Source organism: Bufo bufo, chromosome 8 (assembly GCF_905171765.1).
Source record: "Bufo bufo chromosome 8, aBufBuf1.1, whole genome shotgun sequence".
Classification (NCBI taxonomy): Eukaryota; Metazoa; Chordata; class Amphibia; order Anura; family Bufonidae; genus Bufo; species Bufo bufo.
In genome coordinates this window covers 77,564,780-77,590,504 of record NC_053396.1, presented here as the reverse complement: position 1 = coordinate 77,590,504, position 25,725 = coordinate 77,564,780, and the positions used below count along the sequence as shown (strand labels likewise).

Genomic DNA, 25,725 nt, shown 5'->3' with positions numbered 1-25,725 from the left:
TCTCCCTGCACTTACTATTATCCCTGGGCGCCGCTCCATTCTCCCGGTATAGGCTCCGGTAGCTTTAGATCTTCAGCTCAACTGGGAGGAGCCTGCCGGCGTCTCCTTCTCCAAGGCTGGAGTGCTGGCCAATCGCAGCGCTCAGCTCATAGCCTGAGAGAAAAAAAAACCTCTCAGGCTATGAGCTGAGCGCTGCGATTGGCCAGCGCTACAGCCTGGGAGAAGGAGACGCTGGCAGGCTCCACCCAGTTGAGCCGAAAATCTGAAGCTACCGGAGCCTATACCGGGAGAACGGAGCGGCGCCCAGGGATAATAGTAAGTGCAGGGAGATCCCTGGGCGCCGCTCTCCATGTCTGTACGCTTCGTTTAGATTTTTTTATTCTAGTGAAAGGTCCTCTTTAAGCAAAAACAATATTTCCATCTTTTACATTCTCAAAATAACAAAAAAAGCGTCCCAAAAGCAAAACTTTGTGCACCCTGTATGATTGGTACCTAGTGGCACCCCCCTTTGGCAAGTATCACAGCTTGTAAACTCTTTTTGTAGCCAGTCAAGAGTCTTTCAATTCTTGTGTGAGGGATTTTCATCTATCCTTCCTTGCAAAAATTCTGTGAGATTCCTGTGCCGTCTTACATGCACTTCTCTTTTGAGGTATATCCACAGGTTTTCAAAGATGTGCAGATCAGCGGACTGTGAGGACCATGTTAAAATCTCCAGCTTGCAACTTTTGAGGTGGTCTATTGTGAATTTTGAGGTCTGTTTAGGATCATTATCCACTTGTAGAAGCCATCCTCTTATCAACTTCAGTTTTTTTTTACAGATGGTGTTATGTTTGCTTCCAGAATTAGCTGGAATTTCATTGAATCCATTCTTCCCTCTATCCGTGAAATGTTCCCCTTGACTGCAACAGAATTATGATTGATCCATCCCTCTGCTTAATGGTCGGAGAGATGTTCTTTTCTTGACATTCTGTCCCCTTTTTTCTCCAAACATACCTTACATACAGTTGCAAGAAAAAGTATGTGAACCCTTTGGAATTATATGGATTTCTGCATAAATTGGTCATAAAATGTGATCTGATCTTCATCTAAGTCACAACAATAGACAATCACAGTCTGCTTAAACTAATAACACACAAAGAATTCAATGTTACCATGTTTTTATTGAACACACCATGTAAACATTCACAGTGCAGGTGGAAAAAGTATGTGAACCCTTAGACTAATGACATCTCCAAAAGCTAATTGGAGTGAGGTGTCAGCCAACTGGAGTCCAATCAATGAGATGAGATTGGAGATGTTGGTTACAGCTGCCCTGCCCTATAAAAAACACACACCAGTTCTGGGTTTTCTTTTCACAAGAAGCATTGCCTGATGTGAATGATGCCTCGCACAAAAGAGCTCTCAGAAGAACTACGATTAAGAATTGTTGACTTGTATAAAGCTGGAAAGGGTTAAAAAAGTATCTCCAAAAGCCTTGCTGTTCATCAGTCCACGGTAAGACAAATTGTCTATAAATAGAGAAAGTTCAGCACTGCTGCTACTCTTCCTAGGAGTGGCCGTCCTATAAAGATGACTGCAAGAGCACAGCGCAGACTGCTCAATGAGGTGAAGAAGAATCCTAGAATGTCAGCTAAAGACTTACAAAAGTCTCTGGCATATGCTAACATCCCTGTTAGCGAATCTACGATACGTAAAACACTAAACACGAATGGATTTCATGGGAGGATACCACAGAGGAAGCTACTGCTGTCCAAAAAAAACATTGCTGCACGTTTACAGTTTGCACAAGAGCACCTGGATGTTCCACAGCAGTACTGGCAAAATATTCTGTGGACAGATAAAACCAAAGTTGAGTTGTTTGGAAGAAACACACAACACTATGTGTGGAGAAAAAGAGGCACAGCACACCAACATCAAAACTTCATCCCAACTGTGAAATATGATGGTGGGGGCATCATAGTTTGGGCCTGTGTTGCTGCGTCAGGGCCTGGACGGATTGCTATCATCAAAGGAAAAATGAATTCCCAAGTTTATCAAGACATTTTGCAGGAGAACTTAAGGCCATCTGTCCACCAGCTAAAGACAACAGCTAACTCAACAGAATATGGGTGTTGCAACAGGACAATGACCCAAAGCATAGAAGTAAATCAACAACAGAATGGCTTAAACAGAAGAAAATACGCCTTCTGGAGTGGCCCAGTCAGAGTCCTGACCTCAACCCGATTGAGATGCTGTGGCATGACCTCAAGAAAGGGATTCACACTAGACATTCCAAGAATATTGCTGAACTGAAACAGTTCTGTAAAGAGGAATGGTCAAGAATTACTCCTGACCGTTGTGCGCGTCTGATCTGCAACTACAGGAAACGTTTGGTTGAAGTTATTGCTGCCAAAGGAGGTTCAACCAGTTATTAAATCCAAGGGTTCACATACTTTTTCCACCTACACTGTGAATGTTTACATGGTGTGTTCAATAAAAACATGGTAACATTTAATTCTTTGTGTGTTATTAGCTTAAGCAGACTGTGATTGTCTATTGTTGTGACTTAGATGAAGATCAGATCACATTTTATGACCAATTTGTGTAGAAATCCATATCATTCCAAAGGGTTCACATACTTTTTCCTGCAACTGTAGCTAGGAAACTGTGCATGCTCTTCAGCCACTCTTACATTATAAAACACGCCCTCCTTTAGAAGTAAAGACAGAATAGCGTTCCCCAACATGGCCTGATATGCGACGTTTCCACCTGACGGACAGGAGTACTCCCCTGTGCAACTTTGACGTGTGACACCTGCCATCTGCTCAGGGCCTTTGAAAAGGCCACTTAATTTGACAGTTGCCAGGACTACCGGTTGAACAAAATCATTCCACTTCTTCATGCCCTGGAGCAGATGCTAATAAATCTGGCTGGCCAGGGATCAGGAGACGTGGCGCCTGAGCCCTGTGGTAGCTGAACTGACGGAAAAGAAGGACATTCATGCACAAGCTATGTATACAGAAATGGGTGGCTTATCTGACAGGAGAGGAGCAGGAGGAGCTGGAGGAACATGAGCAGCTAGAGGGTAATGGGGAAGACCTGGCAGATGACCTCAACACCACATTGCAGTATGCAGTGGAGATGGAGGCAGGGAGTCCCTCCGAGTCTCTTGTGCAAATTGCCAGATGCATGCTATGTTGCTTGCGTAGTGACATCCATATTATCACCATTCAGCAGAGGGATGACTACTGGCTCTCCACCATGTTAGACCCTCACTACTGCTCCAAAATGGGGGCCTTTTTTCCACCCGCTGATAGGGAGGATAAACTCATCTACTATCGAGACATCATATGTAGTCAGTTGGCTGCTGCCTATGTGCGTCATCGCCCATCCTCACAAAGGTCTGACTGGGGGGGCCCTCTTCGCTCACGTTCCACTGCCATGGCTGTTGGAGGGGGGTGGGGGAGCCAGAGCAGTAACAACAACTTAAGTCTGAAGTCTCTAATGAGCACTTGCAGCAGCAGCAACAGCAAGACATGGAACAGAACCTGAACCAGCAGGTGGTGGCATACTTGGACTGTACCCTGCCACACCAGATCCAAGATCCCCATGATCCCTGGCCAGTTGTGGTCACTCGATTTGTGACTAAAACTGGCTGAGTTTGCCCTGTTCAAGCTTTCATGCCCAGACAGTAGTGTGGCATCAGAGCGGGTGTTTAGTGCGGTGGGGGGCATAGTTACCCCAAAGAGAACTCGCCTTTCCACCCAAAATTTTTAGTGACTGACCTTTGTGAAGATGAATCAGGCATGGATCAGCTAGGATTTCCACACACCAGTGCCTGATGCATCAGACTAGATCATTGTGGGTGCTGCACCAAAACATTGCGAAAAAAGACTTGTTTCCTCTGGCCACCTTCTCCAGCCACTATTCTGATGCTGCTACCTGCCTGATGCCACACACCTGCTGCCTCTGCTGCCATGTTCTCCTGCTGCCAGCCACCATCTTGTTCTGTTACTGCTACTGCTGTTGCACCTACCTCCCCACTCTGTTATTGGGCCACTGTTTTGGCTCCTCGTGCGGTTGCCACCCTCACCACTCTGTGACTGGAGCACTACGTTAACTCCTCATGCGATTGCCACCTCACCACTCTGTGACTGGACCACTATGTTGACTCCATGCGGTTGCCACCCTCACCACTCTGTGACTGGGCCACTAGGTTGACGCCTCATGCGGTTGCCACCCTCACCATTCCGTGATTGGGCCATTATGTTGACTCCTCATGCGGTTGCCACCCTCACCATTCTGTGAGTGGTCCAATGTGTTGACTCCTCATGCGGTTGCCACTCTCACCATTCCGTGATTGGGCCATTATGTTGACTCCTCATGCTGTTGCCATCTTCACCGCTCTGTGGGTGGGCCATTGTGATGACTCCTCATGTGGTTGCTAACCTCCCAACTATGTGACTGGGCTACTATGTTGACTCATTATGTGGTTGCCACCTTCACCACTCTGTGACTGGGCCACTGTGATGACTCCTCATGCGGTTGCCACCCTCTCCACTCTGTGACTGGGCCACTAGGTTGACTCCTCATGCGGTTTTCACCCTCACCATTCTGTGACTGGGCCACTATGTTGACTCCATGCGGTTGCCACCCTCACCACTCTGTGACTGGGCCACTAGGTTGACGCCTCATGCGGTTGCCACCCTCACCATTCCGTGATTGGGCCATTATGTTGACTCCTCATGCGGTTGCCACCCTCACCATTCTGTGAGTGGTCCAATGTGTTGACTCCTCATGCGGTTGCCACTCTCACCATTCCGTGATTGGGCCATTATGTTGACTCCTCATGCTGTTGCCATCTTCACCGCTCTGTGGGTGGGCCATTGTGATGACTCCTCATGTGGTTGCTAACCTCCCAACTATGTGACTGGGCTACTATGTTGACTCATTATGTGGTTGCCACCTTCACCACTCTGTGACTGGGCCACTGTGATGACTCCTCATGCGGTTGCCACCCTCTCCACTCTGTGACTGGGCCACTAGGTTGACTCCTCATGCGGTTTTCACCCTCACCATTCTGTGACTGGGCCACTATGTTAACTTCTCATGCAGTTGTCACCTTAACCACTCTGTGACTGAGCCATTGTGTTGATTCCTCATGCAGCTGCCACCCTCCCTACTCTGTGACTGGGTCACTATGTTGACTCCTCATGCGGTTGCCACCCCTCCTAGTCTGTGAATGGGCCACTATGTTGACTCTTCATGCAGTTGATACCCTCACCACTATGTGAATGGGCCACTATGTTGACTCCTCATGCGGTTGCCACCCTCACCACTCTGTGACTGTGCCACTATGTTGACTTCACATGCTGTTGCAACCTTTACCAAGCTGTGACTGGGGCATTGTGTTGACTTCACATGCTGTTGCCCCTTCACCACTCTGTGACTGGGCCACTATGTTGACTCCTCATGCGGTTGACACCCTCAACATTGTTTGACTGGGGCTCTATATTGAATCCTCATGCGGTTGCCACCCTCACCACTCTGTGACTGGGCCACTATGTTGACTCCTCATGCAGTTGCCACCTTCACCACTCTGTGACTGGGGCACTATGTTGACTCCTTATGCTGTTTTTTAAAACTTCACTCATCTCTAATCCTGGTTATTGTTACTGTGAACTGTTAAGCAAGTTGAAGATTAAATGTTCTCCAAAAGGCATAAAGTTAAAGATTACACATTCCCTTTGTATTTTAAAGGGGTTTTCTGGTATTTTAATATTGATGACCTCTCTGCAGGATAGGTTATCAATATCAGATCCGCGGGGGTCCAACACCCGGAACCCCTGCAGATAAGCTGTTATAAGAGAATGCTGCTCTTGTGCGAGCGCTGCCTCCCCTACATTGTTTACCTGCTCACCACCGTCAACATAATTACATGAAGCCATCCTATTCAAGTGTATAGGAATGAGCCGCCCAATAGAAGTGAACGGGATGGCTTCTTGTAATTACACCTGCTCGCTGCTGCAGTGTTGACAGCAAGCAGGTAAACAATGAAGGGAATGCTGCACTCCCATTCGCTTGCACAAGCGCAGCCTTCTCTGCAAAAAGCTAATCAGCAGGGGTTCATGGTGTTGAACCCCTACCGATCTGAGGATAGGTCATAAATATTAAAATCCCAGAAAACCCCTTTAAAGAGGACCTTTCATCGGTCCAAACATTGTGAACTAAGTTTCATGATATATACAGCGGCGCCCAGGGATCTCACTGCACTTACTATTATCCCTGGGCGCCGCTCCGTTCTTCCGTTATGTCTTCCGGTATGTTCGGGGACTTGGTTATAGTAAGCGGATTCTGCCCTTGTTCACCTGGGCGTCTCCTTCTCCTAGGCTGTAGCGCTGGCCAATCGCATCGCAGAGCTCACAGCCTGGGAGAAAAAACCTTCCAGGCTGTGAGCTCTGCGCTGCGATTGGCCAGCGCTACAGCCTAGGAGAAGGAGACGCCCAGCAGAACAAGGGAAGACTCCGCCTACTATAACCAAGTCCCCTAAGTCTCCACCTACTATAACCAAGTCCCCGAACATACCGGAGGACATAATGGGAGAACGGAGCGGCGCCCAGGGATAATAGTAAGTGCAGTGAGATCCCTGGGCGCCGCTGTATATGTCATGATACTTAGTTCACAATGTTTGGACCAATGAAAGGTCCTCTTTAAAGAGGACCTTTCACTAGAATAAAAAATATAAACTAAGCATACAGACATGGAGAGCGGTGCCCAGGGATCTCCCTGCACTTACTATTATCCCTGGGCGCTGCTCCATTCTCCCGGTATAGGCTCCGGTAGCTTTAGATCTTCAGCTCAACTGGGAGGAGCCTGCCGGCGTCTCCTTCTCCAAGGCTGGAGTGCTGGCCAATCGCAGCGCTCAGCTCATAGCCTGAGAGAAAAAAAAACCTCTCAGGCTATGAGCTAAGCGCTGCGATTGGCCAGCGCTACAGCCTGGGAGAAGGAGACGCTGGCAGGCTCCACCCAGTTGAGCCGAAAATCTGAAGCTACCGGAGCCTATACCGGGAGAACGGAGCGGCGCCCAGGGATAATAGTAAGTGCAGGGAGATCCCTGGGCGCCGCTCTCCATGTCTGTACGCTTCGTTTAGATTTTTTTATTCTAGTGAAAGGTCCTCTTTAAGCAAAAACAATATTTCCATCTTTTACATTCTCAAAATAACAAAAAAAGCGTCCCAAAAGCAAAACTTTGTGCACCCTGTATGATTGGTACCTAGTGGCACCCCCCTTTGGCAAGTATCACAGCTTGTAAACTCTTTTTGTAGCCAGTCAAGAGTCTTTCAATTCTTGTGTGAGGGATTTTCATCTATCCTTCCTTGCAAAAATTCTGTGAGATTCCTGTGCCGTCTTACATGCACTTCTCTTTTGAGGTCTATCCACAGGTTTTCAAAGATGTGCAGATCAGCGGACTGTGAGGAACATGTTAAAATCTCCAGCTTGCAACTTTTGAGGTGGTCTATTGTGAATTTTGAGGTCTGTTTAGGATCATTATCCACTTGTAGAAGCCATCCTCTTATCAACTTCAGTTTTTTTTACAGATGGTGTTATGTTTGCTTCCAGAATTAGCTGGAATTTCATTGAATCCATTCTTCCCTCTATCCGTGAAATGTTCCCCTTGACTGCAACAGAATTATGATTGATCCATCCCTCTGCTTAATGGTCGGAGAGATGTTCTTTTCTTGACATTCTGTCCCCTTTTTTCTCCAAACATACCTTACATACAGTTGCAAGAAAAAGTATGTGAACCCTTTGGAATTATATGGATTTCTGCATAAATTGGTCATAAAATGTGATCTGATCTTCATCTAAGTCACAACAATAGACAATCACAGTCTGCTTAAACTAATAACACACAAAGAATTCAATGTTACCATGTTTTTATTGAACACACCATGTAAACATTCACAGTGCAGGTGGAAAAAGTATGTGAACCCTTAGACTAATGACATCTCCAAAAGCTAATTGGAGTGAGGTGTCAGCCAACTGGAGTCCAATCAATGAGATGAGATTGGAGATGTTGGTTACAGCTGCCCTGCCCTATAAAAAACACACACCAGTTCTGGGTTTTCTTTTCACAAGAAGCATTGCCTGATGTGAATGATGCCTCGCACAAAAGAGCTCTCAGAAGAACTACGATTAAGAATTGTTGACTTGTATAAAGCTGGAAAGGGTTAAAAAAGTATCTCCAAAAGCCTTGCTGTTCATCAGTCCACGGTAAGACAAATTGTCTATAAATAGAGAAAGTTCAGCACTGCTGCTACTCTTCCTAGGAGTGGCCGTCCTATAAAGATGACTGCAAGAGCACAGCGCAGACTGCTCAATGAGGTGAAGAAGAATCCTAGAATGTCAGCTAAAGACTTACAAAAGTCTCTGGCATATGCTAACATCCCTGTTAGCGAATCTACGATACGTAAAACACTAAACAAGAATGGATTTCATGGGAGGATACCACAGAGGAAGCTACTGCTGTCCAAAAAAAACATTGCTGCACGTTTACAGTTTGCACAAGAGCACCTGGATGTTCCACAGCAGTACTGGCAAAATATTCTGTGGACAGATAAAACCAAAGTTGAGTTGTTTGGAAGAAACACACAACACTATGTGTGGAGAAAAAGAGGCACAGCACACCAACATCAAAACTTCATCCCAACTGTGAAATATGATGGTGGGGGCATCATAGTTTGGGCCTGTGTTGCTGCGTCAGGGCCTGGACGGATTGCTATCATCAAAGGAAAAATGAATTCCCAAGTTTATCAAGACATTTTGCAGGAGAACTTAAGGCCATCTGTCCACCAGCTAAAGACAACAGCTAACTCAACAGAATATGGGTGTTGCAACAGGACAATGACCCAAAGCATAGAAGTAAATCAACAACAGAATGGCTTAAACAGAAGAAAATACGCCTTCTGGAGTGGCCCAGTCAGAGTCCTGACCTCAACCCGATTGAGATGCTGTGGCATGAGCTCAAGAAAGGGATTCACACTAGACATTCCAAGAATATTGCTGAACTGAAACAGTTCTGTAAAGAGGAATGGTCAAGAATTACTCCTGACCGTTGTGCGCATCTGATCTGCAACTACAGGAAACGTTTGGTTGAAGTTATTGCTGCCAAAGGAGGTTCAACCAGTTATTAAATCCAAGGGTTCACATACTTTTTCCACCTACACTGTGAATGTTTACATGGTGTGTTCAATAAAAACATGGTAACATTTAATTCTTTGTGTGTTATTAGCTTAAGCAGACTGTGATTGTCTATTGTTGTGACTTAGATGAAGATCAGATCACATTTTATGACCAATTTGTGTAGAAATCCATATCATTCCAAAGGGTTCACATGCTTTTTCCTGCAACTGTAGGTGCTGATTGTGGCCAAAGAGTTCCATTTTAATCCCATTGCTCCACAGGATTTGTTTCCAAAATGCATCAAGTTTGTTTAGATGTTCTTTTGAGAAACTTCTGAGCTGAAGTTAGTGGTGAGGAGGATGTTTTCTTCTGATGACTCTTCCACGAATGCCATATTTGTGCATGTGTCGCTGAACAGTAGAACAATGTACCACAACTCCAGAATCTGCTAAATCTTCCTGAAGGTTGGAACAAGGTTAGTGGAGTCTAGGTATTTATAAGGTTTTGAAATTTGCATTACCTGGCCATTTCTAATGATGGTTGTGAACAATCCTTAAACCTAGACTGAGACTTCATTCAAAGTAATCTATCCACTCAAATATCCTTGGGTACTACTTTCCTTTTTCAACTCTAAAATTGTACAAAATAAAATACACTGATATTGCTTAAAATTTTGAAAAGTGTATTTCATCTTCATGCCTTTTGGAGATCATTCAACTTCAACTTGCTCAACTGTCCACATTAACAGTAATTTTGACTAGGGGTGCCCAAACTTTAGCATGCCACTGTATATAATCATTACATTCATAGATATAAAGTTTAATTTGATTCCAATAACTTGTTGGTGTGTTATTTTTTGTCAATGAGTGTGTATTTCCTAAGTACCTCCTATTCATTAGTTCATATAGTCTGTGTTTGCAGACTGCCGTTGCATTGTTTTTGTCTCTGTATTTTCAGCCGTGGAGACACACACCTGCTTCATTTTTTGCTCACTAACTTTCTGTTTTCTATTTTATTTATTTGAAGAGGCAGTCATGAGCAGAATGTAATCACACTACACACCCATCTCTGTCATCGTCTTTTAATTATTCTCCACTTTTAGACAACTACCCAGACTTTCATAAATTATTGTGTGAAGCCAGACAGGACCAGTTGTATTGGTACAAGGACAGACCAGTGATTGTGCCAGGGATGCACAACTATGATTCACCCCTCTCCCACTCTCAAGAAGCTTTCAAAATAAACGACCATTTATGTTTTCTTGTGCAGCTCTCTCCTGGCTGAATTCAAGCAGATTTAATGTAGTTTATTGGAAGCTTTTTAATTGAAGATCTTTGGAATGCTGATATATATATGGGGCCTCCCGCACAGCCCACCATGTATGTTCAACTTTAATTGATTTTCTGAGAAAAGGTAGGTCACCCTGACCATATGGAACCACTCTGTAAATCCCCATCAGGTTAAATCCGCTGAGTCACAATGTGAATACACAAAACATTTACAGTCCAAAGCAGAAATCACATTCAACTTTATAAATGTGTTCAGCCAAATTATACAAAGACAAAATGCATGTTTGTTTGCTACTTTCTACAAGACACTGACATATTTCAATCCATATAGGTTTACACATACACAGAAATTCAAATACATACATAAAAGAACAACAGCAAGAGCATAAAATGATAAAAACTGATTTTTCTACTTTTCTTTTTCACCTAAAAATTATAAGCAGACAAAGATTTCCAGGACCTGTATACTAACAGCGTTAAATATTTGTATGGAATCAACACTGCCATAGGGAGCAAAAAATCTCAGCGGCAGCAGAAAGGCAGCTACAATAAAAGGATCAGGAAAGGCCTTGTGGCAAAAGGCGTCTGAAGAATCAGATCTGTCAATCCTTGTTCCCTAGCGATCAGGTACCAAGCATCCATACAATATAAGCTCATTTGACTTTTGTAAAATCTGCAGAGATCATAGGCACAATGCAACAGCCAAAGTGTCTCTGTTGATGCTTGAACAGTCTGCAGCCAGTTCACAGTGTCTCCAATGCCCAATGGACTCCTGTAGAAGTTACCGCAAGGCCCTATTTCATCATATTTTCATCCCTTAGAGAACTTTCCTTCAGCTGTCCTCAACCACTTCACTACAGGGGTTAGAATACCTGACAATTGAATATTATCGCTCTGCTTTAGTATCTCAGGTAGAGAAATATATATATATCTATCTATATCTCAATAGGTAGTCTCAGAAGTCCCCATTGTGTGGGGTAAAATGTTAGGCAGATAAAAGACAATTTATACTATGTGACACAGGTAGGTATCGTGCAATATACTTTTAATACTCAGACATAAGTTATCCAGAAATGCCATAAGCAATAGGTGAGATACATTTATCAGGCAAGCTGCTAGCAGCACTTAGCTAAGTGAAATATCCTAACTGTAGGTGGCTGCTAGCATCTTGTAGATAAATTATATAAATGCATTATGAATATATATATATATATATATATATATATATACATACACACACACACCGTAGGTAGTTATTTGGCACTGAGCGGCTTTTACTATGCAAAGCGAGAAGGCAATAATTAACTCTTGTACTGCCACAGAAACAAACAGCACATTGCTAGAAGCTGAGCAGGTGGCTGGCATTTGCGGAATCCACAAGATTGCAAGTACCATTCCACTCAGGCTCTTACTTATTGTTGTTAGTTGTCATTACTTAGTCTCCCTTTTCTTCATATTTCCCAGCAGGGATTAGGAATAACGAGTATTCCTTTCAGGGACGGCTTGCAGCTGAGGCAATGCAATGCAAATGCAGAGACTGACTTTTTTTTAAACTAAACACGTAAATCGTAAGTGGTTTCAATTCTCAGTATTTCATTAATATGCTGCTGACATACAACCACAGAGGTGACAGACTGTGACGCCCCCGGGCTGTCATAAATGCATTGTTGAATGCAATCATTTTACATAATTACGTGTTTGCAAATGAGGAGACATTAGGTGCCCAATTCACCCTCATGATATTTACAGGATGCTCCATAAATATTAGCTTAATGTTGGGGAAATAGTTCCTCTAGCCACGAACTGGAGGTCGGGGTGACACCAAAATTCCCTTTTTACTATATGTAGTTAAAACAGAACCCATAACCCCAATTATTCATGCGGATATACCTGCACAACTGCAAATAAAAAGTAAAAATCTTCTTCAGGGATTCTCATACCCCACAGGTGCATTCCAGGACATATTCACACTGTATATAGATATATATGCTTTGTATAGTTTTATGTTATCCTGAAAATCAGAGGCATTTAGGAATATATAATTTTAACAAGAAGTATGAAATAAGACATGGCATCAAACTTTGCGGAGGAGTTAGCTTACATTTGGCTAAAATTAGATTTTAAGCATAACCCTCAAGTATGCTCCCTAGGATTTTCTTTGGTACTTCCACTGACACAATTTAATCAACCTCTTTCATTTGATAGCACTTTCAAGAAAATATCTAGATGTGGTGCAAATCTCCATTATATCAAGTTGTTTCAGTTTAACAATAATACTCTTTGTTAGGCCTCATGCACACGACCGTTGTGTGCATCCGTGGCCGTTGTGCCGTTTTTTTTTCAGAAAAATCGGAAAATGCACCGTTTTGCAGCCGCATCCGTGATCCGTGTTTCCTGTCCGTCAAAAAAATAAGACCTGTCCTATTTTTTTGACGGACAACGGTTCACGGACCCATTCAAGTCAATGGGTCCGTGAAAAAACATGGATGCACACAAGATTGGCATCCGCGTCCGTGATCCGTGGCCGTAGGTTACTTTCATACAGACGGATCCGAAGATCCGTCTGCATAAAAGCTTTTTCAGAGCTGAGATTTCACTTCGTGAAAACTCATATCCGACAGTATATTCTAACACAGAGGCGTTCCCATAGTGATGGGGACGCTTCTAGTTAGAATATACTACGAACTGTGTACATGACTGCCCCCTGCTGCCTGGCAGCACCCGATCTCTTACAGGGGGCTGTGATCTATTGTATTATTGGTGGCACAGTGTGCGGCCTCCCCTCCCCCCCCCCCTGATCATTGGTGGCAGCGGAGAGTTCTGATCGGAGTCCCAGTTTAATCGCTGGGGCTCCGATCGGTAACCATGGCAACCAGGACGCTACTGTAGTCCTGGTTGCCATGGTTACTTAGCAATATTAGAAGCATCATACTTACCTGCTGCGCTGTCTGTGACCGGCCGGGAGCTCCTCCTACTGGTAAGTGACAGATAATTAAGCAATGCGCCGCACAGACCTGTCACTTACCAGTAGGAGGAGCTACCGGCTGGTCACAGACAGCGCAGCAGGTAAGTATGATGCTTCAAATATTGCTAAGTAACCATGGTAACCAGGACTGCAGTAGCGTCCTGGTTGCCATGGTTACCGATCGGAGCCCCAGCGATTAAACTGGAACTCCGATCGGAACTCTCCGCTGCCACCAATGATCGGGGGGGGAGAGAGAGGAGGCCGCACACTGTGCCACCAATGAAAATAATACAATAGAGGGAGGGAGGGGGGCCACACACTGGCCACCAATGAAAATAATACAATAGAGGGAGGGAGGGGGGGCCGCACACTGGCCACCAATGAAAATAATACAATAGAGGGAGGGAGGGGGGGCCGGGGGGGGGGGGGAAGGCCGCACACTGGCCACCAATGAAATTAATACAATAGAGGGAGGGAGGGGGGGCCGAGGGGGGTCTGCCCCCTGCTGCCTGGCAGCCGCTGATCTCTTACAGGGGACTATGATACGCACAATTAACCCCCCTCAGGTGCGGTACCTGAGGGGTTAATTGTGCGGATCACAACCCCCTGTAAGAGATCGGGTGCTGTCAGGCAGCAGGGGGCAGTCATGTACACAGTTCTTAGTATATTCTAACTTGAAGCGTCCCCATCACCATGGGAACGCCTCTGTGTTAGAATATACTGTCGGATCTGAGTTTCACGATCTAACTCATATCCGACAGTATATTCTAATATAGAGGCGTTCCCATGGTGATGGGGAAGCTTCAAGTTAAAATATACCATCGGATTGGAGAAAACTCCGATCCGATGGTATAATAGGGACTCCTGACTATACATTGAAAGTCAATGGGGGACGGATCCGTTTGCTATTGCACCATATTGTGTCAACGTCAAACGGATCCGTCCCCATTGACTTGCATTGTAAGTCAGGACGGATCCGTTTGGGTCCTCATGTCCGTGGATCCTCCAAAAATCAAGGAAGACCCACGGACGAAAAAACGGTCACGGACCTACGGACCCTGTTTTTGCGGACCTTAAAAAAAAACGGTCGTGTGCATGAGGCCTAAAGCCTTATTCACACGTCAGTGTTTTGGTTAGTGATTTCCATTAGTGATTGTGAACCAAAACCAGGATTGGAGCCCCCACAGAGATAAGGTATAAGGCCTCATGCAATATGCGGGCACCCTGGATCACGAATGTGGACCCATTTACTTGAATGGGTCCGTAATCCGGAGCTGCAGTGCAGAATGGAGGCACGGAACCCAACAGAAGCACTACGGAGTGCTTCCATGGTGTTTCTGATTGTGCCTCCGCATCGCAAAAAAATAGAACTTGTTCTATTTTTTATGGTGTGGACAGATCACGGACTTATTCAAGTTGAATAAGTCTGGATCTGTCATGGCTGCCGCACGGAACGGCCACAAAACGGACAGGTGAAATAGGCCTAAGGGAGAGATCTATTCTGCACCTGTTCTGTGTTTAGAGCTGCACCTGGTTTTGGCCCAAAATTACTGATGGAAATCACTGACCAAACATACCAAATAAGGGCTCATTCACACGGCTGTTGCCCCTCCGTTGTCATATTGCATCCCGCATACGGCGGGTCCGCAATACACGGGGCACTGGCCGTGTGCACTCTGCATAATGGAGATGTGGTGCGGAACGGAAGCACGGAACTGAACCCTACGGAAGCACTGCAGAGTGCTTCCGTGGGTTCTCTTCCGTGCCTCCACACCGCAAAAAGATAGAACTTGCTCTATCCGTTTGCGGAGCAGACGGATCGCGTACCCCATTCAAGTGAATGGGGCCGCGATCCACATGCGGCAGCCCCACGGCAGGTGCCCATGCATTGTGGACCGCAATTTGTGGTCCACAGAATGGGCACAGAGGGGCAACGGTCGTGTGAACAAGCCCTAAGGCATAAGGCTCATGAAAACCATTGTATCACGGCTCTGTGATGCATAGAGTCATAACAGAGGCAAGCATCTATCTAAATTCATGGAGCCGTTCTGTAAAAATGTACGCAAAGGCAGAATTGTTTTTTCTGAAGGATTCTATGCAATAAATGTTGGCATGCTGTATTACCGAGGTATTCAAAGAAACATTTCTAGCGGATAATATCTCTGACATTTGGCACCCAACAGAGGTTCCATACAGTGACACACAGACTCCATGTAACTCCTTACTACAGAGCCATAGTACCCACCTCTGCCCTGTGCGCACGGCCTAATGGGAAGGTGGCATCAGTGATGCTACCGGTTTACCTTTCTAACAAAGAGATGTTAACAATCCCCAAACAACCCCTAAACACACCCGATTATTCACTAAAATATAAAAGATTAGGCATTACGGTATTTTGCTATCATGTCTATGGCTGCTGTTTGATTATATTGAATAAATATACAGATTTGCTAGAATTACAATGCCCTAAATAGTGTATACATGGTTTCAATAATAACCGGCAGTCCATTTCCAATTTCCAAGTTATGGAATAGATCTCAAAAATGTTTGACATTATATTGTATGTACACAGGACATGATCACCTGATTTTCTCACACTGGTCATAATGGCATAAAATTAGCCGTCTACACTGCTTTACGCTAAACCCTGAGTTCATATAATAAAACCTGTCTTAGCACAACTTGATGTTGCTCATTACGGCTAAGTTATTTCCATCAGTGATTTGTGAGCCAAAACTAGTTGTGGGTCAAAAACCCAGCACATGTGCAGATCTTTCCATTACACCTGATCTCTGTGTAGGCTCACTACTGGTTTTGGCTCACAATATCTGATGGAAATAACTGGTCAAATAACTGAAGTGTGAACCTTATTTGCAAAAATATAAAAAAGTGTCATGGAACCATGGACAGAATGAAATACTGACAGGCTCCCTCGTTACAAACTTCTATTTTTAGAAAAAAACTAATTTACAAATGAGCCAGGAAAGAGAAGAATAGTAATTTTGCTCCCTGCTGGTCACATTAAGGCCTCATGCACACGGCCGTTGTTGGCCTGTGCCCGTGCTGTGCCCATGTGCTTCCGCTTGGTTCTGTGTCTCTGTTCTGTTCAGCACCACACCTTCCAGATTGCGGACCAATTCAAGTGAATGCGTCCGCATCCATGATGCAGTGCACAACCAACTGGTGCCCATATATTGCGGAACACCTCTTTGCGGGCCAAAATACGGTCGGCACCGGCCAACAGCTGTGTGCATGAGGCCTAATTGACAGGTCTCACTATACTCAAATAGGGAAAGCTGGCAGGGATTGGCTCAGGTGACTCTTCTCCTCATTCCCAGCTTATATCTAAACTTTTTCTCTGACATGCAGCAGCATTTCAAAGTAGAATGTATATGTTTGTAACAGGTGAGTATGTTGGGATTTCATGCCAGCCCCCTCTGGCCTTATTCATTTATTCTGTGGTATATAGTAGCTTCGTATATTAGGAGTTGGCCTCCTTTATTTTAAAAGTAACCCTATGGGCCACATTGCCATTTAGGTCAATTTAGGCTTAACATGGAATGAGCACACATACAGAACTAATAGCAATGAAGGCTTCTTTCTACCCATCTGACTGACTTATGACTGGCACTGATTAAGGAATAGCTTACACAGAACACAGACATCACTTGTCTTGCTAAAACTGCATTTATCTTATCTCTTCTTTCTAAACAGTCACCTATTGTGTCTACTCTCTTTCTGCCAAATGCCATCCCATGCAAGCTGACCCACATAGAAGAGAAGGCCAAATCACTATTTAAATGTAAAGTATAGCATATTAACCCCTATATTAATACATACATGGGTAACATCAGTTTATAGTGTATTATGTATAAAATATATAAAGTGAAGCCAATAAATTTAAAGTGCTCATCATTCAGTATATCGATTTGTAAAGCAAAAAATTCTATCCATACAAAAATAAAAATATATCTTTTTGTGTGGCTCAAAATTTCCTGGAAAGGCCTACTAAAATAATATTTATTATAGTGCAAACTTGCTTGTATAAGGGACAATTTAGTGCTCTTGTACACTTGTGGACCTATCTGGTCCAAAACCAAGTGGCAAGTCAACTAGAAATGTGTTCTTAGAATATATCACTGCATTCACTGTAAAAGGGTGGGGCATAACAAATATATATATACAGTACAGACCAAAAGTTTGGACACACCTTCTCATTCAAAGAGTTTTCTTTATTTTCATGACTATGAAGGCATCAAAACTATGAATTAACACATGTGGAATTATATACATAACAAACAAGTGTGAATCAACTAAAAATATGTCATATTCTAGGTTCTTCAAAGTAACCACCTTTTGCTTTGATTACTGCTTTGCACACTCTTGGCATTCTCTTGATGAGCTTCAAAAGGTAGTCCCCTGAAATGGTCTTCCAACAGTCTTGAAGGAGTTCCCAGAGATGCTTAGCACTTGTTAGCCCTTTTGCCTTCACTCTGCGGTCCAGCTCACCCCACACCATCTCGATTGGGTTCAGGTCCGGTGACTGTGGAGGCCAGGTCATTTGACACAGCACCCCATCACTCTCCTTCATGGTCAAATAGCCCTTACTTTCAAAGTTTTCCCAATTTTTCGGCTGAATGACTGACCTTCATTTCTTAAAGTAATGATGGCCACTCGTTTTTCTTTACTTAGCTGCTTTTTTTTTGCCATAATACAAATTCTAACAGTCTATTCAGTAGGACTATCAGCTGTGTATCCACCTGACTTCTCCTCAACGCAACTGATGGTCCCAACCCCATTTATAAGGCAAGAAATCCCACTTATTAAACCTGACAGGGCACACCTGTGAAGTGAAAACCATTTCAGGGGACTACCTCTTGAAGCTCATCAAGAGAATGCCAAGAGTGTGCAAAGCAGTAATCAAAGCAAAAGGTGGCTACTTTGAAGAACCTAGAATATGACATATTTTCAGTTGTTTCACACTTGTTTGCTATGTATATAATTCCACATGTGTCAATTCATAGTTTTGATGCCTTCAGTGTGAATCTACAAATTTTCATAGTCATGACAATAAAGAAAACTCTTTGAATGAGAAGGTGTGTCCAAACATTTGGTCTGTACTGTATATATATGAAATGTAATACTTATGTCTTTTCAAAATCAAAGATAAAAGTGCATTAGGGAACATCTGATTAAGGCCTCATGAACACGGCTGTTACCCGGCCGTGGCCGTATTGCAGCCCGCTAACAGTGGGTCCACAATATGCAGGCACTGGCTGTGTGCTCCCTGCATCACGGATGCGGACCCATTCACTTGAATGGGTCCGAAATCCGGAGCTGAGGTGTGGAACGAAGGCACGGAACCCCATGGAAGCACTACGGAGTGCTTCCGTGGTGTTTCTATTTGTGCCTCCGCACCACAAAAAAATAGAACATGTTCTATTTTTTTCGGTGCGGACGGATCATGGACCCATTCAAGTTGAATGGGTCTCAATCCGTCCCGGCTACAAATTGCACTCCCTAACGCACGGAAAGGCCACACAACGGCCGTGTGCATGAGGCCTAAGGCACTACTGCTTGCATAACGTATCAGCTGAACAACTTATTTCCCTATAGACATCCATCTTCAATTTATTTAAAGAAGTGGTAGACATGAAGTCCTCAGCTATATGATCAACTGCTGATATTCACACATTGTACGTAAATGTGTCTGGGGAGTCTGGAACAGTAATTTAATAAATTAGCATTATGTTTAGTGTTAATTTCAAATAAATATTTATAGTCTAATGCCCATAGAAAATAGATGCATGCCGCCAGATCATTGCTAACAAGCATTACTATGAACCCTCATTAGCGATGATCTTTTCAATACTCGTCCCGTGTAAAGGAACCTTAAAGGGGTTGTCTCACTTCGGGAAATAGCATTTATTATATAGAGAAAATTAATACAAGGCACTTACTAATGTACTGTGATTGTCCATATTGCCTCCTTTGCTGGCTTGATTCATTTTTCCATCACATTATACACTGCTCGTATCCAGGGGTTACAACCACTGCTGCAGTGCAAAGAGGCTGGTGCAAGCATGGCAACTGATTGCAGGGTAGTCATAACCCTTGGAAACGAGCAGTGTATGATATGATGGAAATATAAATCCATCCAGAAAAGGATGAAATATGGACAATCACAATACATTAGTAAGTGCCTTGTATTAACTTTTTCTAGATGATAAATGACATTTGCCAAAATGAGACAACCCTTTTAAGGCTAGTTTCACAGTAGCAATTTTTAGATCCGGCAGGCTGTTCTGGCAGGGAACAGCCTGCCGGATCTATCTGTATTCGGCATTACCAGAAACTACATAGATGCTGACCGACCCCATTAAGGGCTTGTGCACACGACCGTGACGTTTTGTTGCGGTCCGCAAATTGCGGATCCGCAAAAAAAGGATGCTGCCCGTGTGCCTTCTGCAATTTGCGGAACGGAACAGGAGGACCATTATAGAAATGCCTATTCTTGTCCGCAAAACGGACAAGAATAGGACAGGACTCAATTTTTGCAGGGCCACAGAACAGAGCAACGGATGCATGTTTTGCGGACCCATTGAAATGAATGGTTCCGTATACAGACCATATGCGGAACGCAGAAAACGGCCCGTATACGGAACGCAAAATATGTTCATGTGAATGAGCCCTAACTGTGTGTGTGACTGGCGGAGATCTGACCGCAACCCGGAAAATATACTAAGAATCTGCTGGATATCATGAAAGCTAGTGTAAAACTAGCCTAAATGTGAGTCCATCAAAATTCTATGCTTTAGGCCTCATGCACACGACCGTTGCGTGCATCCGTGGCCGTTGTTCCGTTTTCCGTGATTTTCTGCGGACCCATTGACTTTCAATGGGTCCATTGAAAACTCGGAAAATGCACCGTTGTTCATCCGCGGCCGTGATCCGTGTTCCCTGTCCGTCAAAAAAATATGACCTGTCCTTTTTTTTGACGGACAACGGTTCACAGACCCATTCAAGTCAATGGGTCCGTGAAAAAACATGGATGCACACAAGATTGGCATCCGCGTCCGTGATCCGTGGCCATTGGCAACTTTCACACAGACGGATCACAGATCCGTCTGCATAAAAGCTTTTTCAGATATGAGTTTTCACTTCGGGAATGATGGGGGATTCGGAATGTGATTTTAACTAGGGGGGGGGGGGAGGTGAGGCCGCACTGGCCACCAATGATGGGGGATTCGGAACGTGATTTTAACTAGGGGGGGAGATGTGAGGCCGCACTGGCCACCAATGATGGGGGATTCGGAACGTGATTTTAACTAGGGAGGGGGGGAGATGTGAGGCCGCACTGGCCACCAATGATGGGGGATTCGGAACGTGATTTTAACTAGGGGGGGAGATGTGAGGCCGCACTGGCCACCAATGATGGGGGATTCGGAACGTGATTTTAACTAGGGAGGGGGGGAGATGTGAGGCCGCACTGGCCACCAATGATGGGGGATTCGGAACGTGATTTTAACTAGGGGGGGAGAGGTGAGGCCGCACTGGCCACCAATGATGGGGGATTCGGAACGTGATTTTAATTAGGGGGGGGAGATGTGAGGCCGCACTGGCCACCAATGATGGGGGATTCGGAACGTGATTTTAACTGGGGGGGGGAGAGGGGAGGCCGCACTGGCCACCAATGAATATAATATTGGGGAGGGAGGGGGTCTGCCCCCTCCTGCCTGGCAGCACCTGATCTCTTACAGGGGGCTATGATACGCACAATTAACCCTTTAGGTGCGGCACCTGAGGGCTTAATTGTGCGGATCACAGCCCCCTGTAAAAGATCAGGTGCTGCCAGGCAGCAGGGGGCAGTCATGTACACAGTTCTCAGTATATTCTAACTTGAAGCGTCCCCATCACTATGGGAACGTCTCTGTGTTAGAATATACTGTTGGATATGAGTTTCACGATCTAACTCAAATCCGATGGTATATTCTAACATAGAGGCGTTCCCATGGTGATGGGGACGCTTCAAGTTAAAATATACCATCGGATTGGAGAAAACTCTGATCCTATGGTATATTAACTCCTGACTTTACATTGAAAGTCAATGGGGGACGGATCCATTTGCAATTGCACCATATTGTGTCAACGTCAAACGGATCCGTCCACATTGACTTGCATTGTAAGTCAGGACAGATCCGTTTGGCTCCGCACGGCCAGGCGGACAGCAAAATGACTTTTTTTTCATGTCCGTGGATCCTCCAAAAATCAAGGAAGACCCACGGACGAAAAAACGGTCACGGATCACAGACCAACGGAACCCCGTTTTGCGGACCGTGAAAAAATACTGTTGTGTGCATGAGGCCTTATTGTGGGCATGCAACCAGCAATATCTTCCTCCATAAAGGCTGCTTATAAATCTCCATCTAATGAGATCTTAATCATAGCAATCATGCCATAATTAAGGTCTCATTAGAAAAAAAATACAAACAAATTTTTATGAAGGAAATGTCAATGGTTTTATGTCCACAATAATGCATTGAATTATGACAGCTTCATATTTGGAGTTTCTGAGATTTTTTATTATTATTTGCAGTGGAATTCTCAATATAGTTTGTGGTCAATAATGTACACAGTGCCTTGAAAAAGTATTCATACCCCTTGAACTTTTCCACATATTTTCACATTACACCCACATACTTAAATGTATTTTATTGCGATTTTATGTGACAGACCAATGCAAAGTAGCAAGTATGTGAGAAGTGAAAAGAAAATTATACATGGTTTTAAAAAATGTTAATAAATAATTTGTGGTGTGCATTTGTATTCAGCCCCCTGTACTCTGATACCCCTAAATAAAATCCAGTGTGACCGATTGCCTTCAAAATAAAGTTGTGGCGACTCATACAACAGGATTGGGTTATAAAAATAAAATGTCCCAAGCTCTGAACATCTCAAGGAGCACTGCTCCATCGATCATCCGAAAATGGAATAAGTATGGCACAACTGCAAACCTACCACAATATGGCCATCCACCTAATCTGACAGTCCAGGCAAGGAGAGCACTAATTAGAGAAGCAGCCAAGAAGCCCATGGTCACTCTGGAGGAGCTCCAGAGATCCACAGCTCAGGTGGGAGAATCTGTCCACAGGACAACTATTAATTGTGTAATCCACAAATCTGGCCTTTATGAAGGGTGGCAAGAAGAAAGTCATTTTTGAAAGCAAGCATAAGAAGTGCACTTTGCCACAAGCCATGTAGGGGACACAGTAAACATTTGGAAGCAAACATGTTGAGCTTTTTGGTTTAAATGCAAAATGCTATGTGTGATGGAAAACTAACACTGCACATCACCCTGAACACCCCATCCCCAATGTGAAACATGGTGGTGGCAGCATCATGCTGTGGGGATGCTTTTTTTCAGCAGCGACAGGAAAATTGGTCAAATTTCATGGGAAGAAAGGTGAAGCTAAATACAGGGCAATCAGGGATAAAAACCTGGTATAGGCTGCAAAAGATTTCGGACTGGGGGAGGTTTATCTTTCAGCATGACAGCAACCCTAAACATACAGCCAGAGCTACAATGGAATGGTTTAGATCAAAGAATATTTGACCAATCAAGGTCCAAACCTAAATCCCATTGAGAATCTGTGGCAAGACTTGAAGATTGAACAGATACTCTCCATCCAATCTGTTTAGCTATTTTGGAAAAAAGAATGGGCAAAAATTTCAGCCTCTGGATGTGCAAAGCTGGTAGAGACATACCAAAGACTTGCAGCTGTAATTGCAGCTAAAGGTTGTCCTGCAAAGCATTGACTCAGTGGGCCTGAATACAAATGCACACCACACTTTCCAGATTTTTTTTTATTAAACATTTTGAAAACCGGGCATCATTTTCTTTTCACTTCACACATACTTATGTTGGGCTATCACATAAAATTCCAATAAAATACATTTAAGTTTGTGGGTGTAACGTGAAAAAAGTGTGGAAAAGTTCAAGTGACACAAATACTTTTTCAAGGCACTGTATTCCACTGCCAATTCTGGTGTTTCTCTGGAACTAAGAATTGGCAGCCATGGATGGAAGCTGCTCTGTTCTCAATTTTATATAGAAATTAACAAGCAAGCTTGGCTGTGTCAAGTATGCACATAAGTGGGAGACAGGGGCGGACTGAAATTGACAGAAGGTGGGGCAACACAAGTAGGCAGGGTCAGCAATACCATAGAGCAAAATATCGTTCCTGCAGAACCATATACCACATTGCAGCACAATATATTGCCCCAAAAGCTGTCTCTCTATGGTGGCCATCAATAGATGCCATTTTATGTCCTACTCCTCCAGTTGTCTTTGATGAAAATATGGAACGGGGGGCTTAGGAGGTGAGATGCAGAACACAGCAGTTTATTTCAGGAGGGCATGTGTGGTCGCTGGCTGGGTACATGTACATTGTGTTAATTACTGATGAGAGCTTATTATCTATCCGTCCAGCAGCAGAGAGGAGAACTTGGGTGGCCCTCTGGGAAGTTTACCTGTAAGATATATGGCCAACCCACCCCTGATTGAGGGAACTACAGTGATAACTGCCAGCTAAAAGTTGTGAGTAAATCTGGCTACAAATATCCACAATCAGTACTCAGTATCGCACAGGGAACTTTTCTGACATGCTGGAAAATATCCTTGCTATGAACATGTTTCCTCTCTTCTCTCATAGAAAAAGTGATATGCAAAATAACCGTGGAGCCCCAGTTATGGGTCTTCAACACAGCGAAAGCCAGATATCCCTCAAAGGAAGGAAAACCTTGACTCATAGAAAAGAGAAAGGTGTTGTTTAGGGATCAGAGTCCCATGATGGGCACAGGTCTCCATGATGACCATTAAAGGTGCCAACCTACCAGTGACCAGTGAACTGTCCAACAAACTGTATGCATGACTTAAAATAACTGTTGAACTTCATGGACTTGCATCTTTTTTCAACTATACAATGTAACTCAACATTGTAATGTTTTGTGTTTCATTGGCTTGAGAGTGTGCATAATATACAGATGTAGCAGGGTTAGCACTCCAGCTCTTAACTCAAATTTCTTAACTCATCGCGTTATCTTGAGACAAAAGCCAATGAAAAGCAATTGAAGGTGTTTGTTAGATTTGATAACACAACTCAGAAATCTCAGAAAACAGGAGTGTTAACTCTACTCCATCCGTACATCATATTTTACATCTGTAATGGTTATATATCACCTAATTTACATGGATTTATTGCATACCACAAATAAATACACAAGTTACAGACCGTTTACAGTATAGCTTGTGAATGCAAATTATAGGATGTGTTAAATGCCATAGTGACAACCAAGTATTTCTTGAACCTTAGTTTATTTATTGATTGTTTTCCCTTTCGCTTAAAATTACAATATCATCTATGTGGATTAAAGTAAGTAAATGGTCTGTAATTTTAATGATTAATTAATTTGGATTTTTTTTATATACTGGAGGAAATAAATTGAAATCACAAAGCTAGTGGTGACTACACAATATAAATTTTCATTTGGATCAGATTTGATTTCATTTATTTCATTGGACTTTTAGTGTAATGCTGTTACTATATCCTGTATTTTTTTACTGTATTTGTTGACTACATTTTGGATACATTAAAGAGGACAATCAAATGTAAATTAAATTACGTGATGGAACTTCCTTATTTTAAGATCCAAAAATGAGAGACTTGATGAGCATTCAAAGAAATGTAAATATTCATTCAGAATGCTAAAGAAAAGAGTTAAAATGCTAAATTTTGGTAAATATTATCTTTCTTATATGTGAAACACTTGATGTTATGTAATGTATATAAACCATATGGTTAGTAGTTAGATTCCAGAGATATATATGCTTACTTAAAGTGTGATGAATACATAAAAAATGCAAGAGGAGCATGTTATACAGAGCATGTGGGGGGAAAAAGCTGCATTACTGTCTTGGTCTTTAGGATATGGTTGTAGAAGAAACAGAAGAACAAGCTTTGATTGAGAAGTGTCAACCTGCACAAGCAGACCAAATCATTTTCTTTACAAGGAGCTATAACTAAAACAGTGCTGATTTTATTCCCCAAGAATGTGCATGTATTTATCTGAAAGCCTCCTGTCTCCATATTTTTTCCACCATCCGAGTCAGTACAAAATCCGGTATTATAAGTACAGCTGTAATTCTTAATCAGAGGGTCATGTATCAGAGGTGTTGTTTCAGTGCAGGCTGAAGTACTCAATCATCTGCTTACTTTTGATGTAACCCCATCCCCACCCCCCCACGTCTCC

General features: G+C 43.6%; 1 long non-coding RNA gene across 1 annotated transcript; it reads left to right on the top strand.

Annotated features, from left to right (window-relative positions):
• Positions 1–557: 557 nt before the first annotated feature.
• LOC120977628 lies at positions 558–12,736 on the top strand. The gene is made up of 3 exons (XR_005773936.1): positions 558–568; positions 3,873–3,876; positions 12,025–12,736. It is a non-coding gene; the product is annotated as an uncharacterized LOC120977628 (long non-coding RNA).
• The last annotated feature ends 12,989 nt before the right edge of the window (positions 12,737–25,725 follow it).